The following is a 23,175-nucleotide window of genomic DNA, read 5'->3' as shown; positions in this document are numbered from 1 at the left end:
AACAGAGCATGCACAATGTCGGCACTAGTACAGTGTATATCCACCTTTCGCAGCAATGCAGGCTGCTATTCTTCCATGGAGACGATCGTAGAGATGCTGGATGTAGTCCTGTGGAACGGCTTGCCATGCCATTTCCACCTGGCGCCTCAGTTGGACCAGCGTTCGTGCTGGACGTGCAGACCGCGTGAGACGACGCTTCATCCAGTCCCAAACATGCACAATGGGGGACAGATCCGGAGATCTTGCTGGCCAGGGTAGTTGACTTACACCTTCTAGAGCACGTTGGGTGGCACGGGATACATGCGGACGTGCATTGTCCTGTTGGAACAGCAAGTTCCCTTGCCGGTCTAGGAATGGTAGAACGATGGGTTCGATGACGGTTTGGATGTACCGTGCACTATTCAGTGTCCCCTCGACGATCACCAGTGGTGTACGGCCAGTGTAGGAGATCGCTCCCCACACCATGATGCCGGGTGTAGGCCCTGTGTGCCTCGGTCATATGCAGTCCTGATTGTGGCGCTCACCTGCACGGAGCCAAACAGGCATATGACCATCATTGGCACCAAGGCAGAAGCGACTCTCATCGCTGAAGACGACACGTCTCCATTTGTCCCTCCATTCACGCCTGTCGCGACACCACTGGAGGCGGGCTGCACGATGTTGGGGCGTGAGCGGAAGACGGCCTAACGGTGTGCGGGACCGTAGCCCAGCTTCATGGAGACGGTTGCGAATGGTCCTCGCCGATACCCCAGGAGCAACAGTGTCCCTAATTTGCTGGGAAGTGGCGGTGCGGTCCCCTACGGCACTGCGTAGGATCCTACGGTCTTGGCGTGCATCCGTGCGTCGCTGCGGTCCGGTCCCAGGTCGACGGGCACGTGCACCTTCCGCCGACCACTGGCGACAACATCGATGTACTGTGGAGACCTCACGCCCCACGTGTTGAGCAATTCGGCGGTACGTCCACCCAGCCTCCCGCATGCCCACTATACGCCCTCGCTCAAAGTCCGTCAACTGCACATACGGTTCACGTCCACGCTGTCGCGGCATGCTACCAGTGTTAAAGACTGCGATGGAGCTCCGTATGCCACGGCAAACTGGCTGACACTGACGGCGGCGGTGCACAAATGCTGCGCAGCTAGCGCCATTCGACGGCCAACACCGCCGTTCCTGGTGTGTCCGCTGTGCCGTGCGTGTGATCATTGCTTGTACAGCCCTCTCGCAGTGTCCGGAGCAAGTATGGTGGGTCTGACACACCGGTGTCAATGTGTTCTTTTTTCCATTTCCAGGAGTGTAGTTAGAGTCTGATTTTGCTAAATGGGAACAAACTGCATGATCCCTAAGATGATAAGCAGAAAAGGTCATATGGACATATGGTAAAGATGCACTCGAGGGAGGAACAACCACTTGAAAGTTGCAACAAAAGGTATTGAACATTGTGCAGTAGGCCACCTGTGTGGAGGAAATAGGGATGAAAATTCAAAACTTAAATTTCTTGTATTGGTGTCAGTAATTAAGCTCATTGCTGTAGAGAAATCAACCTGTTTGTCATCCCAAAGTGTGACATTGAGCTCAGCAGTGCTCCCACAGTGAAGGTTGCTAATGGATGGATGCAATGGCAAAATCTCAGTCTCAGTCTTCGACCAATAGGAGTGCAGGAAAGGATCACATGGGACCTCAGGTGTTCACAGCCAAGGGCCAAGGCAGAACAACTTTGCTGTCTTGGCTGCCAGCTTCCAATTCACAATCACATCCTTCTACTGCTCCCTAGATTCCCTCTAGCAATTTGTCCATATTGGCCTCTCCAAACATATGTCAGCTTCCCAGGTGCAAAATGTGCAGCCTTTAAAAATGGAATAAACACCAATGAGTTTTTACTGGATTTGTACTTATTTACCAAATGATGGAACTATCCTGGATGTCCACCTATCTGCTACCTTCACCCCATCCTGCAAATCTAGTGTCAATGCAATCAGATAGTTTTCACCTTTCAGTCCAATAATAGTTGCCATTTTGCAGTTGGAAACTGTTATGAATGTGTGTACCATGGAAGGAAGCCACAACTCTTCGCACCCTGTAGCCACCTCTGCCCTGCATTAGCCTGCATGGCAGATGTGGACTTGGTCCATGCCACCCCGCACATCCTGCTGATGCTGGTCACCCAGCACCAGCACTTATGCTGTGCATGAGCACAGTTGTGCTGGCCACCATGCCTCAAGCCATGATAAGTCCATTTCAGAACTGGGCCTCCTCACTGATGGCTAGCAGTCTCTCTTCAGCTCACTGACTGTTGCTACCATCTATGCTCCTGGTGTCAGGCCATGCTCAATGTCACTGACTCTTGTTCCTGTCACTGCTGTGAGGATACAGGTGATGATGCTGGGCTTATCACCACCTCACCAGTACAGTGACTGTGCTGCCACCTAGCTGAGGTTCACAGGTCCTGCTCCAGCATGATGCACTGCTGCTGCTGTCTCTATATGCTACAGCTAATGTGAGTATTGCTGTCCTCTGCCTTTTGCCTTCTGCCATCTGCCATAGACCTACCAGTGACTGTTCACACCAGCATAGCAGCACAGACAGTCAGGAACTACTCTCCCTGTAAACAGCAATTTTTACTCTTACTGAGGTTACAGTAACTGTTAACTGTTAAGTTTTAAGCCCGTTTTTGTTTGTAACTATGCCTCTGACACACTCCCAGAAAGAAAGTGCTGCTGAAGACAGTAATATGATGTTGTTGGAGCTTTGCAAGGACATGTCCATATTATGACTATGAAAAACATACAGTTAGAGGAGCAGCTTGCACAGCTGTGATTACAGACTGTTTCTCTGAGGTTGAATTTTGGCATCTAAGTCACTCTTGAGAAAACTAAAGGGGCCTGAAGCTAGCAGAAGTTACTCTCATTCCATCTAACAAAAATTTGGTATTACTGTTTGAAAGTTCTGATGCCATTCTGATGGACAAACAAATGAATTTTATGTCCACTTTATTTGTACAAGTGTGTAAACTGTTGAAGACTGAGAAGAGGAGAACCACCCTATTCCACACCAAAGCCAATGGCTGTGTTGAAGACACCCATAGCCACCCATAGAGCTATTGCCCAAATGTTATCCTTTTATGGGAACAAGACATAATGACTAGGATCATTATCTGCCATATGTTTTGTCTGCCTATATCAATCAATGGGACACACTATTTATGAGGCAGCATATGGCTGCCCTTTCTCCCTTTGAATTAGATAAATTACATCAGAGTGTTGATCTGAGTGAAATAAAAAACTTAGCATGATGACTTAAAATTATCTGAAGAAAAGTGCAGCAGCATAATTTCAGGGCAGCTTCAAAGGAGATTTAAAGAGACAATAAAGAAGCAGTGTTACCTGATACTGACAGGATGACGGTTTTGTTGCAGAATACAGCCACTGAAAAAAGGAAAACTAAGATGTTCTCTCCTGCCTATGAGGGGCTCTACCGAATCCCACGGCCGCTACGGTCACAGGTTCGAATCCTGCCTCGGGCATGGATGTGTGTGTTGTCCTTAGGTTGAAATGGAAATGAAGTCCCATGCTTCTTTTCCGAGCGTAGGAGAACGGTGCGGGAGACCCACTCCGCCTTACGAGGCAAGGTCCTAATGGGGGTGGTTTGCCGTTGCCTTCCTCCGACCGTAATGGGGATGAATGATGATGATGAAGATGACACAACAACACCCAGTCATCCCAAGGCAGGAAAAATTCCTGACCCCGCCGGGAATCGAACCCGGGACCCTGTGCTCGGGAAGCGAGAACGTTACCGCGAGACCACGAGGGCGGACTTGTCCTTAGGTTGGTTAGGTTTAAGTAGTTCTAAGTTCTAGGGGACTGATGACCTCAGCAGTTAAGTCCCATAGTGCTCAGAGCCATTTGAACCATTTGAACCAAATCCCATAGCTGACAATGCCTATTAATGCTGAAATATAGCTGGCAGACAACTCTGTAATTTTTCATTTTGACAGACTGAAACCATAACACAGGAAAGTCATGCCACCTGAATTAATAGAGACCACAGAGCCCACTCAAACAGAGCATGCCTCGCCCAGAGTATGCAGGAAAGGAAGAACCTGCCATCCCCTTCACAGCAAAGATATACCTTGTGTTCCTAGCACTCTTATGTGCTTTGGTCATGAGAATAGGTGCATTCTGTTGCTTGATCTGTTTGTAATTTATTGACTGGTCCTGCTGTGCTGCACTACTCATTTCCATGCTGCTGATTTCAGCCTCTTGCCTTTCCTCCACCAGAAATGGACCAATGTCAAACCATAAAGTATTTTGCTTTGCCATGTCATGCTGTGCCACTTGCCTGCAGCACTACATCTGCATGCGCTCATGATTGTGTTCTTGCCTGCATCTGCTATATTATTTTGTCACATTTACCACAATGGTAAGAATAAAGATTATTCATTCAACAACAAGAAGTAATTAATAGCTGGAGACAGTTTGTCTCCATTAGGCACCAAAATTATCACAAGGGCATTAAAAATATATGTATTTGACCCCATTGTCACCAGCAGTGAACCCTGAAGAGAGGTCAAATAACATACTTGTCATGGAAAGTTACTTGCTGTATCTTTTACTTGGCTATACTGTGAGATGTCAATACTAATTACTTTTGTTTTTATATTTGACAATGTTTATGCTTTTTACTACACTAAACCTAATGCAGTTCATTGCTGGCACACTCACATGAATATTCATATGGAGAGCTCACTGAACAGTTATTTTAATCTGCCTGATACAGTATTCATCACTGTGCTTGTGAGGAAATCTTGTACTGGTGTCATGGTTATACATGTTTTTTTGCATTAGATCATCCTGAGAAAGGAGATAAATGTAATCCCTCATGATTCAGTAAATTACGAACCATGGCGGATTGCAACATCTCTTTGGTGAAGTGGCAGTTCCAATGGATAACATGTCACAGTAAATTATGCTCAGTCACTGAATCCTAATCTTGTTTCTTTACTGCAGGATCTGCAGTTTTTCCTAGCAATAAATGACAAAGACTCTTACTGTCTATACCAGTGCTCATTATTAAGAGAATACATACAGGGTGTCTTACATGATTTCCCTAACCACAAATATTGTGTGATGATATATGAACATTTTCTTTTATCCAGAATGAGTTTTTACATTTGGGGTAAATGGATACTGTTTCATATCACTTCTTCATGTATAATAATTATAAAGATGGTTATTGCCTTGTACCTTTACTAGCATGGTTATCTCCATTTTAATTCCTTTTGCATCTCCTCAAAGGCTGATATTTGCCCACTAGGTGCATGTTTCTTGGAACATGCCAGTTGTCATGGTAATCATGTGTTTTGCAAACCTTCGTGTTACCACCTGGATAGTGTGACTTATGCCACTAACTGACTTTAAGGCATACTGTATGATGGAACTAACATTATGTTTAGTAGTACTGAGTTGTACTTTGCACACAAAACACATACGGCACCTAGAAGTTTCAAATTTGTGAGCCAGTTACAAAACCTGACTTTGAGCTCATCATTTTTATATGCATACCCAATTTGTACATCAAATGGTACATTATTGTATGCCACCTGTCTATTATTTACATTTGTGTGTTGTACCAGTTAATATTGGGCCCATAATATTTGTACTGATTTAAAGATTACATATTTGTAAGAATCACAAACCCACATATAAACAAATAGGAGAAACATACCACATGAGGAACAGCACATCTAACATTTCCACCATATTTGGGCATTCAATAAATAAGCAGTCCTGTAGATACCTCTCTGGTCACTGCATGAAGATGTATGCACATGTGGACACTAACCTATCAAACCCACCCATGATTTCTCCTCTGTGGCCACCTTCTTGTGTGTGATATTTAAAATGCATCAGGAGGTCTATCTCACCATCCATAAAAAAGGCATAAGTTATATTTCATGAGTTGTGTATGGCATGTGAGTCTGCATAATCCAGTTGACCTAATAAGCACTAGAATTCTAACACTACACTTCTAAAGGAAACCGAAGTTTAACATGTGTAGTAGGCAGATACAAGGTCTCTGTACTGACTGTTCACTTATTTATACATAAAAGGAGAATTCTGTCCACTACCACAAATGATGTCACACCCATAAACAAAGGGAATTTTAACATTACAAGTCAGTTACATGGAGCATACTGTATGGAACTTCCTGGCAGATTAAAACTGTGTGCCGGACTGAGACTAGAACTCGAGACCTTTGCCTTTCGTGGGCAAGTGCTCTACCGTCTGAGATACCCAAGCAAGACTCGTGCCCCATCCTCATTGCTTTACTTCTGCCAGTACCTTGTCTCCTACCTTCCAAACTTTACAGAAGCTCTCCTGCGAACCTTGCAGAATTAGCACTCCTGAAAGAAAGGATATTGTGGAGACATGGCTTAGCCACAGTCTGGGAGATGTTTCATATCAGTGCACACTCCATGGCAGAGTGAAAATCTCATTGTGGAAACATCCCCCAGGCTGTGGGTAAGCCATGTCTCCACAATATCCTTTCTTTCAGGAGTGCTAGTTCTGCAAGGTTCGCAGGAGGGCTTCCGTAAAGTTTGGAAGGTAGAAGATGAGGTACTGACAGAAGTAAAGCTGTGAGGATGGGGCATGAGTCATGATTGGGTAGCTCAGACGGTAGAGCACTTGCCCGCGAAGGGCAAAGGTCCCGAGAATGGGTCTTGGTCCAGCACACAGTTTTAATCTGCCAGGTAGTTTCATATCAGTGCACACTCCGCTGCAGAGTAAAATCTCATTCTGGAAGCATATTGTATGGGTCCACACAGAATGTTAATGTTGCATACTGTCCATTATTTAAATCTGCAATGAGCTATATTATGGTCTTCTGGCAGAATAATTCTGAGTTCACACTATGTTTATGATGCAAACACAAGAGACTTGATTAACAGTGCAGTACTTGTCCAAGTAAAAAATCAAATGTAATAACTCACCATTGGCTCTCTCTACACACACACACACACACACACACACACAAACACACACACACACACACACACACACACACACACACACACACAGACGAGACATGAGGGTTATGAAAATTACTCTGTCAAGATTCTGACAGTGTGAGACCGGCTGTCACAGATTGGCCTGTGAGCAACCATCAAGCCCTCTATGCTGGGATTGTTTGGCAAAGAAGGCTTATATAGTGAACTAGCTGCTGTGTTGCGATCAACTGGACACAACCTGATCAGTGCAGAGAAGCAGTTGTGGCATGACCATGTTGAAGAAGGTCACTCAATGGGCAATACCATCTTAACACTTACAGGCTAAAGGATTGCATTCAAATTCAGTAATTTTGTTTGCAACGGAATGGGTCAACAACAACTATTTTCCATTCATATGATTGGGTTGACAAGGGATTTTCTTGTTTCCTTTCACCTCAGTACATTTTGGCCTATGTTAAATCAACCCCTTTACTATAACTTCAGCTACTGACATGCTTATTGCACTCATTTTATTAAGTAATATTTTATGCACCTACACTATTGCATCAAATGACACCATTAGTAAGGTCCTGATATTAGTGTCTATAACAAATCTTATTTTATATGTAATCTGGGGCCATTTAGCATTAATATTATGATCCTGGGTATTTAATGCCAGTTAAGCCAAGTTAACTGGTGCATAGCACTGTTTCACAGTGTGTGCCACGTGGAATGGACTTTGTGCTGATGCTGTGCTGGAGTGTGCAATGACAGCTGTCATGCCCACACTCAGTGACCAACACAGATTTGCCATGACCCAAGCCTCTCTCTCTGCTGCTCTGAGCTTCCTTCACTTGCAGAAAAGCTATGCATCTTAAGACTTTTATTAACTCCTTGTGAATGAGAAGAGTTGATATGCTTATCTGCAGACATTTTCCTCACACATAATCAACACATGTCAATTTTTGGCCTTGTTTCCTCATTAATGCTTGCACTTTTGATATTAAATGTAATAATAGTCTGCACCTCAGTTGTTTCCAACACAATTCTATTCCACGTTGCAAGCAACTACTTCACAGGGTCTCTACAAGAACTCAGTGTCTGTAAAGTGGGTGGCATTACTGATGCAAGAAACTACCAGCATTTTTTAGCTGCTGCCTTGTCAAATAATCATAATACATCTGCACATCAACAATATGTGCACTATTATCATGTATCTCATTTGATCCTCTCTTTTTATCTTGTGTTGTGTTATTGCACTCACTGGTTGCACTGACTAGGACTTTGACTACCTAATTACTTGATTCAGTCACATACTTTTAAGACAGACAGCATACTACTGATTAGGTTCTCCATTATCTCTAAATTTGTAAAAACTAGTTTTTTGATGGAAGATCACCAGAACATCTGCTCGATGGTAGGAAAGGGTAACGCTCAGTCATGCAACTGTAAAACAAAGACATGTCTGAGGCCTTGCCTATTTTTACACATGTACTGATGGCACTACCAGCTATCAGTTATCTCCTACTCAGGGTGTGGAGGATGATTCCACAGCCAAACTTGATTTTTTCATAGCTGCCTGTAATCTGCACTAAACTTTACTGGAACATTAAGGCACATCTATTTCATCTCACATCAGCCCTGCTTCTGGGAATGGAATGGTATCTTATAACTCGCTCACTACCATTGGACTAGGAGCATGCTCCACAGTTCATTTAATTGAGACCTCATCTGAAGGGTCTGAAGCAGCAGAAATTTTGAACTATGATGATGGTGGTTTAAGGATTTCCATTCACATTATTCCTGGCAGGGACACTGAATCACAAGAATGCACTGGCGGATAAAATAACCCCATTACTAGTTTTAACACTGTAAAAGAAAGTACACATGAACATGACTCCAGTTCTTCTTAAGGATGCTTGGATGTCCTCAAAAAACACACTAGTGTAAGATGGCTAGCAGGTGTTAATTTAATGACAAGATCTCTATTCAAACCACCTCCAACTCATCTTGCAATGTGATATATTGATGTTTTGCTATTTGCTGTATTAGATATATTGCTGTATTTGTGACTAATGTATATTTTTCCTATGTTCAATTGTGCTTGCTGTGTAACATCTGCCCTGTACACCATGACATCCTTATGTAAGTTGTCATTTTATGTTACTTTGTACTGACTGTTGCCTCTGTGTCCTCTATGGGGCATTGTGCTGTTGGGCAACACCTGTTGCTGTTATACTAGCTTACATGAGCTCCCTCTACTTTATTCCAGTTAGTGACTTCTCAGTGAACCAAATATCTTGGTATGGAAAACCAACATCTCTGGCAGCTGTGACTGTCCTTATCTTACTATATATACTTCATTTACTATTGCAGTATCAAAAGGCTATTCACTCTAAACCCTAGGGTATCAGTGAAGATATTTTCATGCTTTGGGCTGCTGATAGTTAAGACACTTAAGTGGGTACAATATGGTAATTATGCCTCACGTCTAAAATCTCTCAGTTCCATATCTCTTGTGTGAGAGTACACTAACATACTCATAAACCCTAGGGTAAGTTAAGTGGGTACGATAAGGGAATAATGACTCATGTCTAAAACCTCCCAGTTCAATACCTCTTGTGTGAGAGTACACTAACATACTCATACTCATATTTATGTACTAATTATTGTTTTCAGGGAATCACAGGATATTTGCTGACAATCAGTCTGGTGTCACGTATGTCTGACTTGCTCAGTTTCTAGCACCACAGTGTTGCTTTGTCATATATGAGGATGTTGGACAATTACACCGTTTCAGTCAGCCATCTGTTCCTGTATGATTGTCAAAATGTATTTGTGTGTACTGCTAATTGCATATGAAAAGAGGATGTCCACATTTGGTAAAGTGATTTCACTCTTAGTACTGAACTCTCGCCAGCATAATATGATGCATACCAATGCTCTTACCTACCCTCCCCTGTGAACTCCTGTCTGTAACTGGTGTGAAGCAGGCAGGTACATTGCCTGGGCCACTATGGGTCAAATGTGTGACCACACTTTTCAGTCCTGTCCAGAATGCCCTTTCCAATTTACCCACAAAATCTCCCATCATGTTAATTCTAACGTACAGTGTTCCTTTCAATGAGCCTAGCATGAGGTCAACAGCACTAGTCTTCCTCTAACTTGCATCACAAAACCTGCTTAGTGATTGTGCATCAGAGTAGAATTTTCTCAGGTTCTCTGCCAGACCTTTTGCTTAGGTATGACAGTGGTAGTTATTGTATGCTTCACGTATAGATATTTTCACAGATGCTCAAATCTCTACTAACCTTTCCTTCTCATCATTTGTGCATTCTCTTTTGAACTGAGAGTGCAATAGCCTTTGCCTCCTCAGAATCTTCCAGATTTTGTTATTAAACCATAGTAGGTCTCTTCCATTCTTTATCTACTTACCAGGCACATAACTCTCCAGACCACAATTTACAACCTGCTTGAACTTTGCTCATAATCCATTTACGTCCATCTTACTCTTCCATTCATCTACATCAACCCCTCTATGCCCATCTTCACTCTGTAAATGAGATGCTAACAACTGCTTATCTGCTCTGTCTAGCAGAAACACTCTCCTAGCCTTCTTGACTGATTTATTAAATTTCATAACCATAGTTGTTATAATGACATCATGATCACTAATCCCTGTTTCTATAATGATATTGTCAATGAGATCCAGCCTATTTGGAGCTACAAGGTGTAAGATATTTCCATTGCTGTGGACTGTCAAGCTAGCTGCTCAAGACAGTCACCATTGTCTGCTGTTGTACTAGATGGTGGCAGCTCATTGCATGCAAGTACAGTCTGTGTGCCTTCTTCATATATACTGAATAGTCTAGTGTACCATCTGCCTCCTTCATTTTTAGTATGTCCAGGAAAGTGACATCTCCATTTTCCTCTATTTGCATAGTGACAGCAATGTTTGATGAATCCTGTTAAGATGGTTCATAAACTCATCCAGTGCCTGTCTGCCATGTTCTCATACCGCAAAACCATCATCAACAAAGTGGAAGAAGTGCTAGGTTTCTGGTGAGTGGTTTGAAATGCCACACCCTCAAGGTGTTCCATGTAGAGATTGTGATCCCTGGAACCAGTGAAGATCCCATGGCCACTCCATCCTTCTGTTCATAAAACTCTCTATTGCACTCAAAGTACATTGTTGTCAGTGCATGTTCAAATAAATTAACTATTTGTGGCTTGAAATGTTAAGAGACCAGAACCAAGGAATGTAGCAGAGGTACTTTTGTGAATAGTGCTGTAACATTGAAACCTACAAGCTATGGGACCCATCCTAGAGGAAGCTCAAAAAGGACCCAACCTCAACAATGGCCAGGAAAGCTGTGGCTCTGCTGAAGAACTCAGATCCACCAGAGACAGTGAAGAAATGGTTGTATTCCAGGGTTCCAATATAACTGCACATGTAAGGAATGCTGAAAATCCATGATGATGGGGTGCCTCTGCAGCCAATACTTGACGCAATGACAGACTGGTAAAATATGTGGCAACACTTCTAAAGCCCCTTATGGGGCACTGCAGTCATCATGTTAAGAACTCAGCCAATTTTGTGAAAATACTTAAAGACATTCAACTGAGATTGACAGGGGATATTTTTAAAAAGCGAATGAAGCAGTGGCTTATCCAAAAATGCCCTTATAACTTGACTTTATCATGAATTATAAATGTAATAAGAAATAATGTAAACTACAAGGGCGGTTCAGAAAGTAACCTCCGATTGGTCACAGTGCGGGTTGTGGGGGGAGTAGCGATGCCATCTGTGCGTTCACGCACTCAACAGGTCAGTTGGCATCAAGCCGTGGTCGAGTGAACGTCGTACCTGCGCTAGTTTAGTTTTTGTGGTAGTTTGAAATGTGTGCTGCAATAGAAAACCCCGCCAAATGTGAAGTGCGTGCTGTCATAAGGTTTTTTACAGCCAAAGGATATTCTGCAGCAGCTATTCATCGTGAGCTTTGTGCCGTGTACGGACCAAGAGTTATGAGTGAAGGAGTTGTCCGTGAATGGGTACGTTTATTTAAAAGTGGATGAGAAAACATTCATGATGAAGAGAGGAGTGGTAGACCATCATTGGTGACTGACGAACTCATTCAGACAGTTGATGCAAAAGTTCGTGAAAATCGACGTTTCTCAATGTCGGAGTTGTCTACTGGTTTTCCACAGATTTCTAAGACTCTCTTGTACGAGATAGTGACAGCAAGATTGGGTTACCGTAAGTTCTGTGCACGATGGGTGCCCAAAATTCTTACCGACCACCACAAAACTCAAAGAATGGCCTCTGCATTAGACTTTCTGTCACGTTATGAGGACGAAGGAGAACCATTGTTAAACAGAATCGTGACCGGTGACGAAACCTGGATTAAGTACGTGAACCCTGAGACAAAAGAACAATCAAAGATGTGGGCACATTCAAATTCGCCTACCAAACCAAGAAAAGCCTCGCAAGATTTTTCTGCCAGAAAACTGATGGCAACGGTGTTTTGGGATGCCAAAGGGGTGTTGTTGGTTGAATTCATGGAACGTGGTATGACCATTAATCAAGACGTGTACTGTGAAACAATAAAAAAGTTACGACGGGCTATACAGAACAAACGCCGTGGTATGCTGACTTCCGGTATCGTTTTTTTACACGATAACGCCCGTCCTCACTCTGCTCGCAGAACAACGGCCCTTCTTGATTCCTTCAAGTGGGACGTTATCAACCATCCACCTTACAGCCCAGACCTGGCGCCAAGTGATTATCACCTCTTCATGCATTTGAAGAAATGGCTCGGGTCACAGCGGTTTGATGACGACGAAGAGCTCAAAAATGGGGTCACAGGCTGGCTCTAGGCACAAGCGGGTGATTTTTATGCAGAAGGAATTTCAAAGCTTGTGAAGAGATACGATAAGTGCCTCAATCGCTATGGAGACTATGTAGAAAAATAGTGCAAAGATGTAGTTGTAAGATGTATATATTAAAATATTTTTATTTAACTTGGTGTATTTTTTAAAATCAACCGGAGGTTACTTTCTGAACGGCCCTCGTAAAAAAAAAATGTAATCATAAAAATTTTATACTTCGTTGAAAATGCACATGCATGTAAAATTATGTGTTATGAATAATAAATTGAAATAGAAAAAATTGGTTACAAAAAGGTGACCAGCTCATGAGTTTTGATGTTACATTGCTATTTATGTAAGTATAGCTGCAAGACTCCTTGGCACTGCTCTCTCAACATTTTGACCTTGAAATAGTTAAACTCTTTGAATGTGCACTGCCAGTCACCTATTTCAAGTGCCACAAAGAGTTTTATGAACAGATGGATGGAGCATCCATGGGATTGCAAATCTCTATATGGAACACTTTAAGGAAGTGGCACTTAAACCACTTACCAGAAACTGGAACACTTCTTCAACATTGTCAACGATACTTTTGTGGTATGGGAGTTTGGCAGGCAGACGCTGCATGGACTTCTGGACCACCTTAACAGCCCCCATCAAAACACTGCTTTCACTATGGAAATAAAGGAGAAGGGTTGTCTCCGTTTCCTGGACATGCTAATAAGGAAGAAGGCAGATGGTATACTAGACCTTAAGTATACAGGAAGAAGACACACACAGACCTGTATCTGCATGCAATGAGCTGCCACCTCAAATGCAATGGCAGACAGTGCTGACTACCCTGGCACATAGGGTGCATGTCTCCCAAACAAACTACAACATCTGAAGGAAATATTTCAAAAAATAGGCACAGAAAAACTCAGATTACTACGGCATTCAACAAGAGACAATATGCTTGAAATTGACAAGAGGAAGAAGAAGACATAAGACTCACTCTCGTTCTGTACTTGTTACTACTCTCAGCTAAAATTGTGTGTCTACTTGAAAAATCCAATATAAAAATTGCCTTGTGACCACTGCCAAAGACAAAAGAGTGGCTTGGCTCTGCAAAAAAAACCACTAAAAGTGAATGTATCTGGAATATACACCATCACCTGTGAAAGTGGCCAACAGTGCACTGGGTAATGCATTGCTGTATTTTGAATCACTCAGTGGAAAATATCTGGCATGTGTAACTGGAACAGACAGACAAATCAGTGATAGCAGAGCATAGCATCAATGAAGACCACACCCTTGACTTTCAGAACACCAAGGTGCTTTGCCAAGCAGTCAGTTATTAATGGAATAGCATCATTAAGTAATCCACCAAAATATGGGATCACCAGAATCTGGTCAACTGAGTTGAAGGATATAAAGTAAGTGTGGCATGGAATACACATTAATGGCTATACAACAAGAGTCATGTGGAATGCCCACAGAGAGATGCGAACTGTGCACCCTCTACCCCTACCACTGCAGCCTCACCCCCCACCTTGCCCACCAGCAGAATAGTATCCAGCTGCCCATAGCCAGGTGGAGGGGGCAAAATGCTAGCATAAATGTAACAGCATCTGCATATCTTGAAACTTCACCAGAAGGTGATAAGTGTGACAGCTTTTCATCAACAGTATATGCCAGGAAAGCCTATGTTCTAATATAAATATTGTAAAACTGCACCCCTAAATACAAAATTAACTATCATGTATTAACAATTACCATATATGAGCTTGCAAGACCCCCTCAAAGCACCCTATCTCCAAACAAGCCTTCCATTATACACCACATTTGTAAATTCCCCATGTTTGGAGAGAATATAATACTCAAAATTTTTATTTTCTGGATTCGTTCCACTAATTAAGCTCACTGCTGTTGAGAAACCACTCACATCCTTTTCACCTTCCCTACATATGATGCTGGGCTCAGCAGGCTTCCCATGGTGAGGAAGCCTGAGTCACAGTCCTTGACCAAGAGGAACATAGTAAAGGATCACATGGGACCTGAGGCATGGGCAGCCAAGGTCTTAGGCAGAAATGCTTTGCTTTCTTGGCTGCTGGCTTCTGGCTTCTAGCCTGCTAATACACTACTTGCCATTAAAATTGCTACACCATGAAGATGACATGCTAGAGATGAGAAATTTAACTGACAGGAAGAAGATGCTGTGATATGCAAATGATTAGCTTTACAGAGCATTCAAACAAGGTTGGCACTGGTGGAGACACCTACAACGTGCTGACATGAGGAAAGTTTCCAACCAATTTCTCATACGCAAACAGCAGTTGACCGGCATTGCCTGGTGAAACATTGTTGTGATGCCTCATGTAAGAAGGAGAAATGCGTACCATCACGTTTCCGACTTTGATAAATGTCGGATTGTAGCCTATTGTGATTGGGGTTTATCATATCGCGACATTGCTGCTCGTGTTGATTGAGATCCAATGACTGTTAGCATAATATGGAATCGGTGGGTTCAGGAGGGTAATACGGAATGCTGTGCTGGATCCCAATGGCCTTTTATCACTAGCAGTCGAGATGACAGGCGTCTTATCCACATGGCTGTAACAGATCATGCAGCCATGTCTCGATCCCTGAGTCAACAGATGGGGACTTTTGCAAGACAACAACCATCTACACGAACAGTTTGATGACATTTGCAGCAGCATGGACTATCAGCTCGGAGCCCATTGCTGCAGTTACCCTTGACGCTGCATCACAGACAGGAACGCCTGCGATGGTGTACTCAACAACGAACTTGGGTGCACGAATGGCAAAACGTCATTTTTTTGGATGAATCCAGGTTCTGTTTACAGCATCATGATGGTCACATCTGTGTTTGGTGACATCGCAGTGAACGCACAATGGAAGCGTGTATTCGTCATCGCCATACTGGCATATCACCTGGCGTGATGGTATTGGGTGCCATTGGTTACACATCTCGGTCACCTCTTGTTCACATTGATGGCACTTTGAACAGTGGACGTTACATTTCAGATGTGTTATGACCCATGGCTCTGCCCTTCATTTGATCCCTGCAAAACCCTACATTTAAGCAGGATAATGCACGACCACATGTAAGGGCCTTTCTGGATACAGAAAATGTTCGACTGCTGCCCTGGCCAGCACATTCTCCAGATCTCTCACCAATTGAAAACGTCTGGTCAATGGTGGCCGAGCAACTGCCTCATCACAATACGCCAGTCACTACTCTTGATGAACCATGGTATTGTATTGAAGCTGCATAGGCTTACCTGTACACGCCCTCCAAGCTCTGTTTGACTCAATGCCCAGGCGTATCAAGGCAGTTATTACGGCCAGAGGTGGTTATTCTGGCTACTGATTTCTCAGGATCTATGCACCCAAATTGAGTGAAAATGTAATCACATGTCAGTTCTAGTATAATATATTTGTCCAATGAATACCAATTATCACCTGCATTTCTTCTTGGTGTAGCAATTTTAATGGCCAGTAGTGACATCCCTCTGGGACTTTGACTGTAATGGAACCTGTAAACATATGACAGTGAACACCAAGGGGTTTTTACCAGACTAATTCTGGTATTTATTTACTCAGTGAAGCAACTATCCTGGATGCCCCCCTATGCATCACCCTAAGACCATTTTATGCAACACTGTTGAATATAACACCAGTATCAGCACCAGTCAGGTGACCCACCAGCACACATATGCCAGACGACCATGTGGAACATTTTCCATTACAGCTGTTTTTATCTGTATCACTTATAATTTTTGCAGGCTCACCTAGAGACTTGCATCTGCGGTGATGGTTTTGTCACTAATTTGACACACAATCACAACTGTTCTGGGATATTTGTCATCCATCCTTTTCACAGATGTGCCTATCTATATGAGGGACATTATTGTCAACCTTCACAACACTCATCTATGGGCTATGAAGAATCCTCATGGTTGAGTGGCAATAAACCATCAACACCGGTTCAGCCTCAGTGTATGGGTAGACATTAATGGTGACTTCCTCTTTAGTGTGGAGCTACAACACTAGTACAGACAGAGCATTCCTCCTTGTCTAGGGTATTCTCATGTATCCTTTCAATCATTGAAATCTACCCTGTCAAAGATATTTTATCTTGATCTCCAATGAGTATACCTACATAGGGTCCTATTTCTGACCATATTTCCATGTGAATTTTTTTGCTCTTTAACCTCAGAGGGTCATTTCTTGCAGTTTGTCCCCATTTAGCATAGTCACCTGGTATACGGGTTAATTTATGAAAAAATATAGAAATTAAATATTTACTTCCCATACTAAAATAATATTTTTGGTAGATAAGGTATGGTGATTGATTCCTATGTGAAACATCTAATGATAACTATTTGGTTGGTGCACAAATTTGTATGTTTTTTTTTTTTTTGCATGTTGGTATTCCAGGTGCTATGTGTTTATTTATTGACTGTCACTTTTTATTTGTTGTCCAATGTTGCTGTTTGAGTTGACATGTTGTCATATTGTCATTTTGAGATAGTGAGTGGAGCTGTGGATGATATAAAATGGAGTGCCAAGTGGAGACATTGGAACATTTCTGACATGTTTTTATGCTTTAGTTCAATAGATGAGAGAGAGCAGTGGAGGCAGCCAGAAAGTCAGCCGGTGGCCATATGTGCATCTCTGCTTGCTCGTCATGAATTGGCTTGTGAACAGCACCAACCATTCCTACCCTGTATCATTACAGGTGATGGTAAATGACCACTTTAGGCTGACATAAGGAAAAGAAGGGAATGATTGTACTAAACAAAGTAGTAGCTTCCCATACAAAGACCTGTGCGCATCCATAAAAGATAATTTTATGCATCTGGTAGAACAATGGCAGTGTAGTGTACTATTAATTGTTTCCCTGAGGTGTAACCATCACTGGTGACATTTATTGTTAACAACTGAGACATCTTGCAGATACAATCCAAGAACAATGGCCAGGGAGACTGTGTGAAGTGATGCTACTCTGCGATAACGCTCACCTGCACTCTGCTAGACTGACAAAAACACTATACAGGAGTTGGATTGGGAAGTTATTCCACACCCACCTTATTCATGTGCTCTTATACGTTCAGACTGACACCTTTTTTGCTCTCTGTCAAACAATATTTAAGAAGCTTTCTTTCCAGAAGATAGTGTACTCCAAACATGGCTCGATGAGCTCTTCACCTCCAAACTATAGATTTCTACAGTTGTGGAATCAAAAAGTTACACCAGCATTGGACGACTGTTGTAAATAGTGAAGGAGAATGTATTGTTGATGACTGAAGTCTGTGATATGAATATCTATTGTGTTTATTAAGATTATGGAAAAATGCTACAAACTTATGCACCAACCCAATAATTCTTACAATGACCTAGCTGTATACAGAGTGTGTGTGTGTGTGTGTGTGTGTGTGTGTGTGTGTGTGTGTGTGTGTGTGTGTGTGTGTGTGTGCATGTGTGTGAGACATAAATTTAGTTCACATTAAAAATACTGGGTGGTATTTTATTTTGCTAGTAATAACTTCAACTCCAAGATAGCCAGAAAAGTCAAAACTTGGGCAGTAGGAAAAAAGAAGACTCTGGAATATCCATAAACTTGTTTTTTACTTGTAAATATGCAAATATTGTATAATAAAGATGGGTGATGTCCTGTTAACAACAAGGTTGTCAGGGATGGAATTTTCTGTGAAATGTCTATGAAAACTTGAACCATGTGAAAGAAGTGCACCCATTAATCAAAGGTAACATATCAGTACATATTAAAAATAAGCACCAAATGAGTGAGAGGTGAAATATTTTAGTAATACGTACACTTATACAGAAAGATACCAAGAACTTGGCAGTAAAAGGTGACTTTACAGAGAATCAGGAAAAGATCCCCCAGTTACATCATTGTGAGGATTAAGGGAATCAACCAAAGTTAATTTTGATGTCCAGTTGAGATACTCATGACATATAGCTATTAGTAGCCACAAGAAAACAACCTTAGTTGATCACTAGGTGGAACATGTATATGAATGGACCAAACATATTATGGGTAAATGACCAACTGAATATTAAATGATATTACACTGAGGTGAAGAAAGTCATGGAATACCTCCTAATATCATGTTGGACCTCCTTTTGCCTGGGATAGCACAGCAACTTGACATGGCATGTAATCCACATGTTGTTGGAAGTCCCCTGCAGAAATATTGAGCCATTCTGCTTCTATAGCTATCCATAATTACAAAAGTGTTGGCAATGCAGGATTTTGTACAGGAACTGACCTCTCAATCACATCCCATGCTGGGTGATGTGGGTGGCCAAATCAATTGCTTGAACTGTCCAGAATGTTCTTCAAACCAATCACAAACAGTTGTGGCCCAGTGACATGGCGCATTGTCATCCATATAAATTCCATCATTGTTTGCAAACACAGAGTCCATGAATGGCTGCAAATGATCTCTACATAGCTGAACATAACTATTTTCAGTCAATGATTGGTTCACTTGGACTAGAGGACTCAGTCATTCCGCGTAAACACAGAACACACTATTATGCTGCCACCACCAGCTTGCACAGTGTCTTGTTGACAACTTTGGTTCATGGCTTTGTGGGATCTGCATCACACTTGAACCCTAAAATCAGCTTTTACCAACTAAAATTCTGGCTCATCTGACCAGGCATTGGTTTTCCAGTTGTATAGGGTACCATTGATATGGTTATGAGCCCAGGAGGGATGCTGCAGCCGATGTTCTGCTGTTAGCAAAGGCACTCACATCTGTCCTCAACTGCCCTACCCCATTAACGCCAAATTTCACTGCACTGTCTCAAAGGATATGTTCATCGTATGTTCCACATCAATTCCTGTGGTTATTTCATGCAGTGTTGCTTGTCTATTAGCACTGACAACTCTATGCAAACACTGCTGCTCTTGGTCATTAAGTGTAGGCCGTAGGCAACTGCGTTGTCTATAATGGGAGGTAATGCCTGAAATTTGGTATTCTTGGCACACTCTTGATACCGTGGGTCTTGGAATATTGAATTACCAAACAATTTGCAAAATGGAATGTCCCATGCACCATTCTGTCTTCAAAGTCTGTTAATTCTTGTTGTGTAGCCATAAACATGCCAGACAGCTTTTCACATGAATAATCTAGGTGCAAATGACACCTCTGCAAATGCACTGCCCTTTTGTACCTGGTGTACATGATATTACCGCCATCTGTATATGGGTGTATTGCTATTCCATGTGTTTTGTCACCTTAGTGTATTTACAACAGATTTTAGGGAGCTGCTGGCACATGAACAATACATAACTGGTTGTGGTAATCCCAAGTTCTGGGATTGAGAAGTGCTCACATTTATATTGTGACCACTGTAAACATTCCTCTGCCAATGTTTAACCTTTTTCATGTGACACAAAACACTGCAAGACCTGACACACAAGTGTATTATGGGTGGGTTTATTAGAGGCTCTATTGCAGGTTCAAGTTCCTGGGATACCAGTATTCCTCCCCACCTGACAAAGTGTTGGGAATAGTGGACTGAGGAGACTCTTCAATCATTGGGCACATCCATCATCTTCTGTGCCCACATGCAACCACACAAAATTAGGCTGAATATCCTATAATATGTATCCAGTAATGTGGACATCAGAAAACCATTTGCAGCTGCTACTTTTAACTTATGTACAATATATTATAGAAGTCTGTACTCCAAATATAGGTTAGTCAAGTTTCAAGAAGAGTTGAATAACATGATATGGGTTGTAGTAAGGTTACCAGAAGTGTGGTCAAAGACTTAAGACAAAATCAAATAAAAAATATGTCACATGTTTCACTACAGAGGAACAGAGCACACAGAAATTTCAGGTGTAGACTGTTTTATAAACAGAAAGTTTGAAAACAATGTTGCACATGTAGAAGGAATCTCAGAGAGAAATGTGAAACTTGATTTAAAAATTAAAAATAAAAAAATATCCAATGGAAATTATAACCATGTTGGCATTCCGATCAGGATGTGAAACACTTCTGCAAGGGTTACTCAAGAAAATAAGAAACAGCAGATTTCATGATAAAATTGTAGTGAAGGATTTAAATACAAAAGTAGAATGTAAACTAAATAATACTTCTTCTGTGGGAAACTGTAGGTAGATACCAGAAATGACAAATCAAATATTTGTGGAATTTGAAAAAAGAACAATGTGCTTGTCCATCTGGGAGAAAGCAAACAGAAAATGGATTTGAGAAGGACAAAGTGAGAATCAAACCTGAATTCATTTTGTCAAATCATAAAGAAATCACACAGGATGTGATGGTCCTATCCAAGTCCAAGTTTCAAGTAATCATAGACTTGTAAGAAGTAGAATAAAAATAGATAGACAACTTGAACAGAACAGACTCATTAGACAGTTAGCCATTTATGTAGATTATGACAATTTATCAAAGAATAAAGAGATATACTATATTGAATTAAATGAACAAATTCAGCACCTTAGAAAATTTAAGTTATACAGGCATAGACAAAAGTGGCTATTATTTAACAAAGATATTGGCACAAACATTAAAACACAGTGCAGTGATGAAGAAAGCAAAAGAAAAAATCTTAAATAGAATGAAGCAACTACTGAAGAGAATGTGAGAGTTTCAAGAACATGATAGAATATACTGAATGAAACAAAGCTATTCATGGATTTCTTCAAGAGGATGTGAGAAGGTACAGTGAAAATTAGAAAAGAGAAGTTCAAAATGTTCAAATGTGTGTGAAATCTTATGGGACTTAACTGCTAAGGTCATCAGTCCCTAAGCTTACACACTACTTAACCTAAATTATCCTATGAACACACACACACACCCATGCCCGAGGGAGGACTTGAACCTCCGCTGGGAACAGCCGGAAAGAGAAGTAACTACAAGCAATAAAAATGTGAAGAGAAAATAACAGGTATTTATTTTTGGTAAACACCACATTTCATCAGTTGAGATCACAGCTTGTACAGTAATTAACAAAAAATAAAATATTTTATTTCATTTTAGTTCATGAGATAGAGAATAATGAAAGTAATGAGATTTTGTAAGTAATGCCAGATGAAATGTGTAAAGCCGTCCGAGGTATGAAGAAAGGGAAGAGATCTGGAGATGAGGATACTACAATATAAATGATATAGCAAAATTATTTGTGGAGTATTCTCCACAAATACTCCAAAACTTTAGCAACTTAGTAATTATTGTACTTCACTGGAAAGAAGACAGGCACAACATAAGTACTGTAGACCTGTCAGGTTCCACTCCATTATATTAAATGTTGTTGCACTCTTCAATCCAAAGACTGTTTCATGCTACTCTCCATGCTAGCCTATCTTGTGCAAAAGCCTCTTCAACTCTTCATAGATACTGCACCCATGCCCATTTGAATCTGCTTACCATATTTGAACTTTGGTATCCCTGTCCATCTTTTACTCCCCATACTTCCCTCCCCCAAATCAACCAACCAACCAACCAATCATCCAGTTAATATTGTTTCATGATGAAACCACTTTCACCTATGATGTTATCAATAACACTTGTAACTCACTTTCATATTCAAACAAAAATTATATGCCTTTATGGAGGCACATTTCCGAGAGTGCTTCTTTGTAAAGGTGTATTACGTTATGATTGACAATCAACTGATTGAGCCTGTTGTGTTACTATGTTGTCTTATGTGGCCTCATTAACTATACTTTCTTGAAAATGAGCTTCCATAATTGCTACTGCATTCTTTTATGTGGCCTCATTGTCAAGAATTTCTTGAAAACAAGCTTCCAGTATTTATGGAAGAGGTTTCTTTTGCTGCAAAGATGTGTATGTTCTTCTGGCATGAAAGGGCCCCTGCAAATTTTAGTCATCAGGTGATAAATCATCTAAACTTAACTTCCCCTGGAAGTTTGATTGGCAGAAATGGTCATGTTCCTTGGCTACCAAGGATCAGAAACCTTATCCCTTTAGATTTTGGTCTGTGGGGATGGTTAGGAGGCAAAGTCCACAAAGAAAAAGAGAACACAATGATAAAAATCAACTTTGAATTTAATAAACAGCCTTTCTTAACACCTACTGTGAATATTTGTTTGGGTTACATCCTAACAGCTGTATCTCTGTAATCAATAAAAATTGGACACCTGTTATGGGAAATGTTTAATCTGAATTAGTCTATACTACCAGCTCCTAAAAGATTTACCGATCCTGCTGAAATACCTTGAATTTCTTTCAGGGCTAATTGCATCAAGATTTTCATTGTGTCTTCTAATATCCAACAATGTAACAGGAAGAGTA

The 23,175-nt window shown here is 41.4% G+C and overlaps 1 protein-coding gene across 2 annotated transcripts in view; it reads right to left on the bottom strand.

Moving 5' to 3' along the window:
- LOC124721097 overlaps nt 1-23,175 on the bottom strand; it is a 654,343-nt gene that overhangs the window by 254,224 nt on the left and 376,944 nt on the right. The window lies entirely within an intron of this gene.

This window comes from Schistocerca piceifrons, chromosome X, assembly GCF_021461385.2.
Source record: "Schistocerca piceifrons isolate TAMUIC-IGC-003096 chromosome X, iqSchPice1.1, whole genome shotgun sequence".
In the NCBI taxonomy this organism is placed as follows: domain Eukaryota; kingdom Metazoa; phylum Arthropoda; class Insecta; order Orthoptera; family Acrididae; genus Schistocerca; species Schistocerca piceifrons.
Note: the sequence above shows the minus strand (reverse complement) of the source record. Positions and strands in the feature narration are given on the sequence as shown.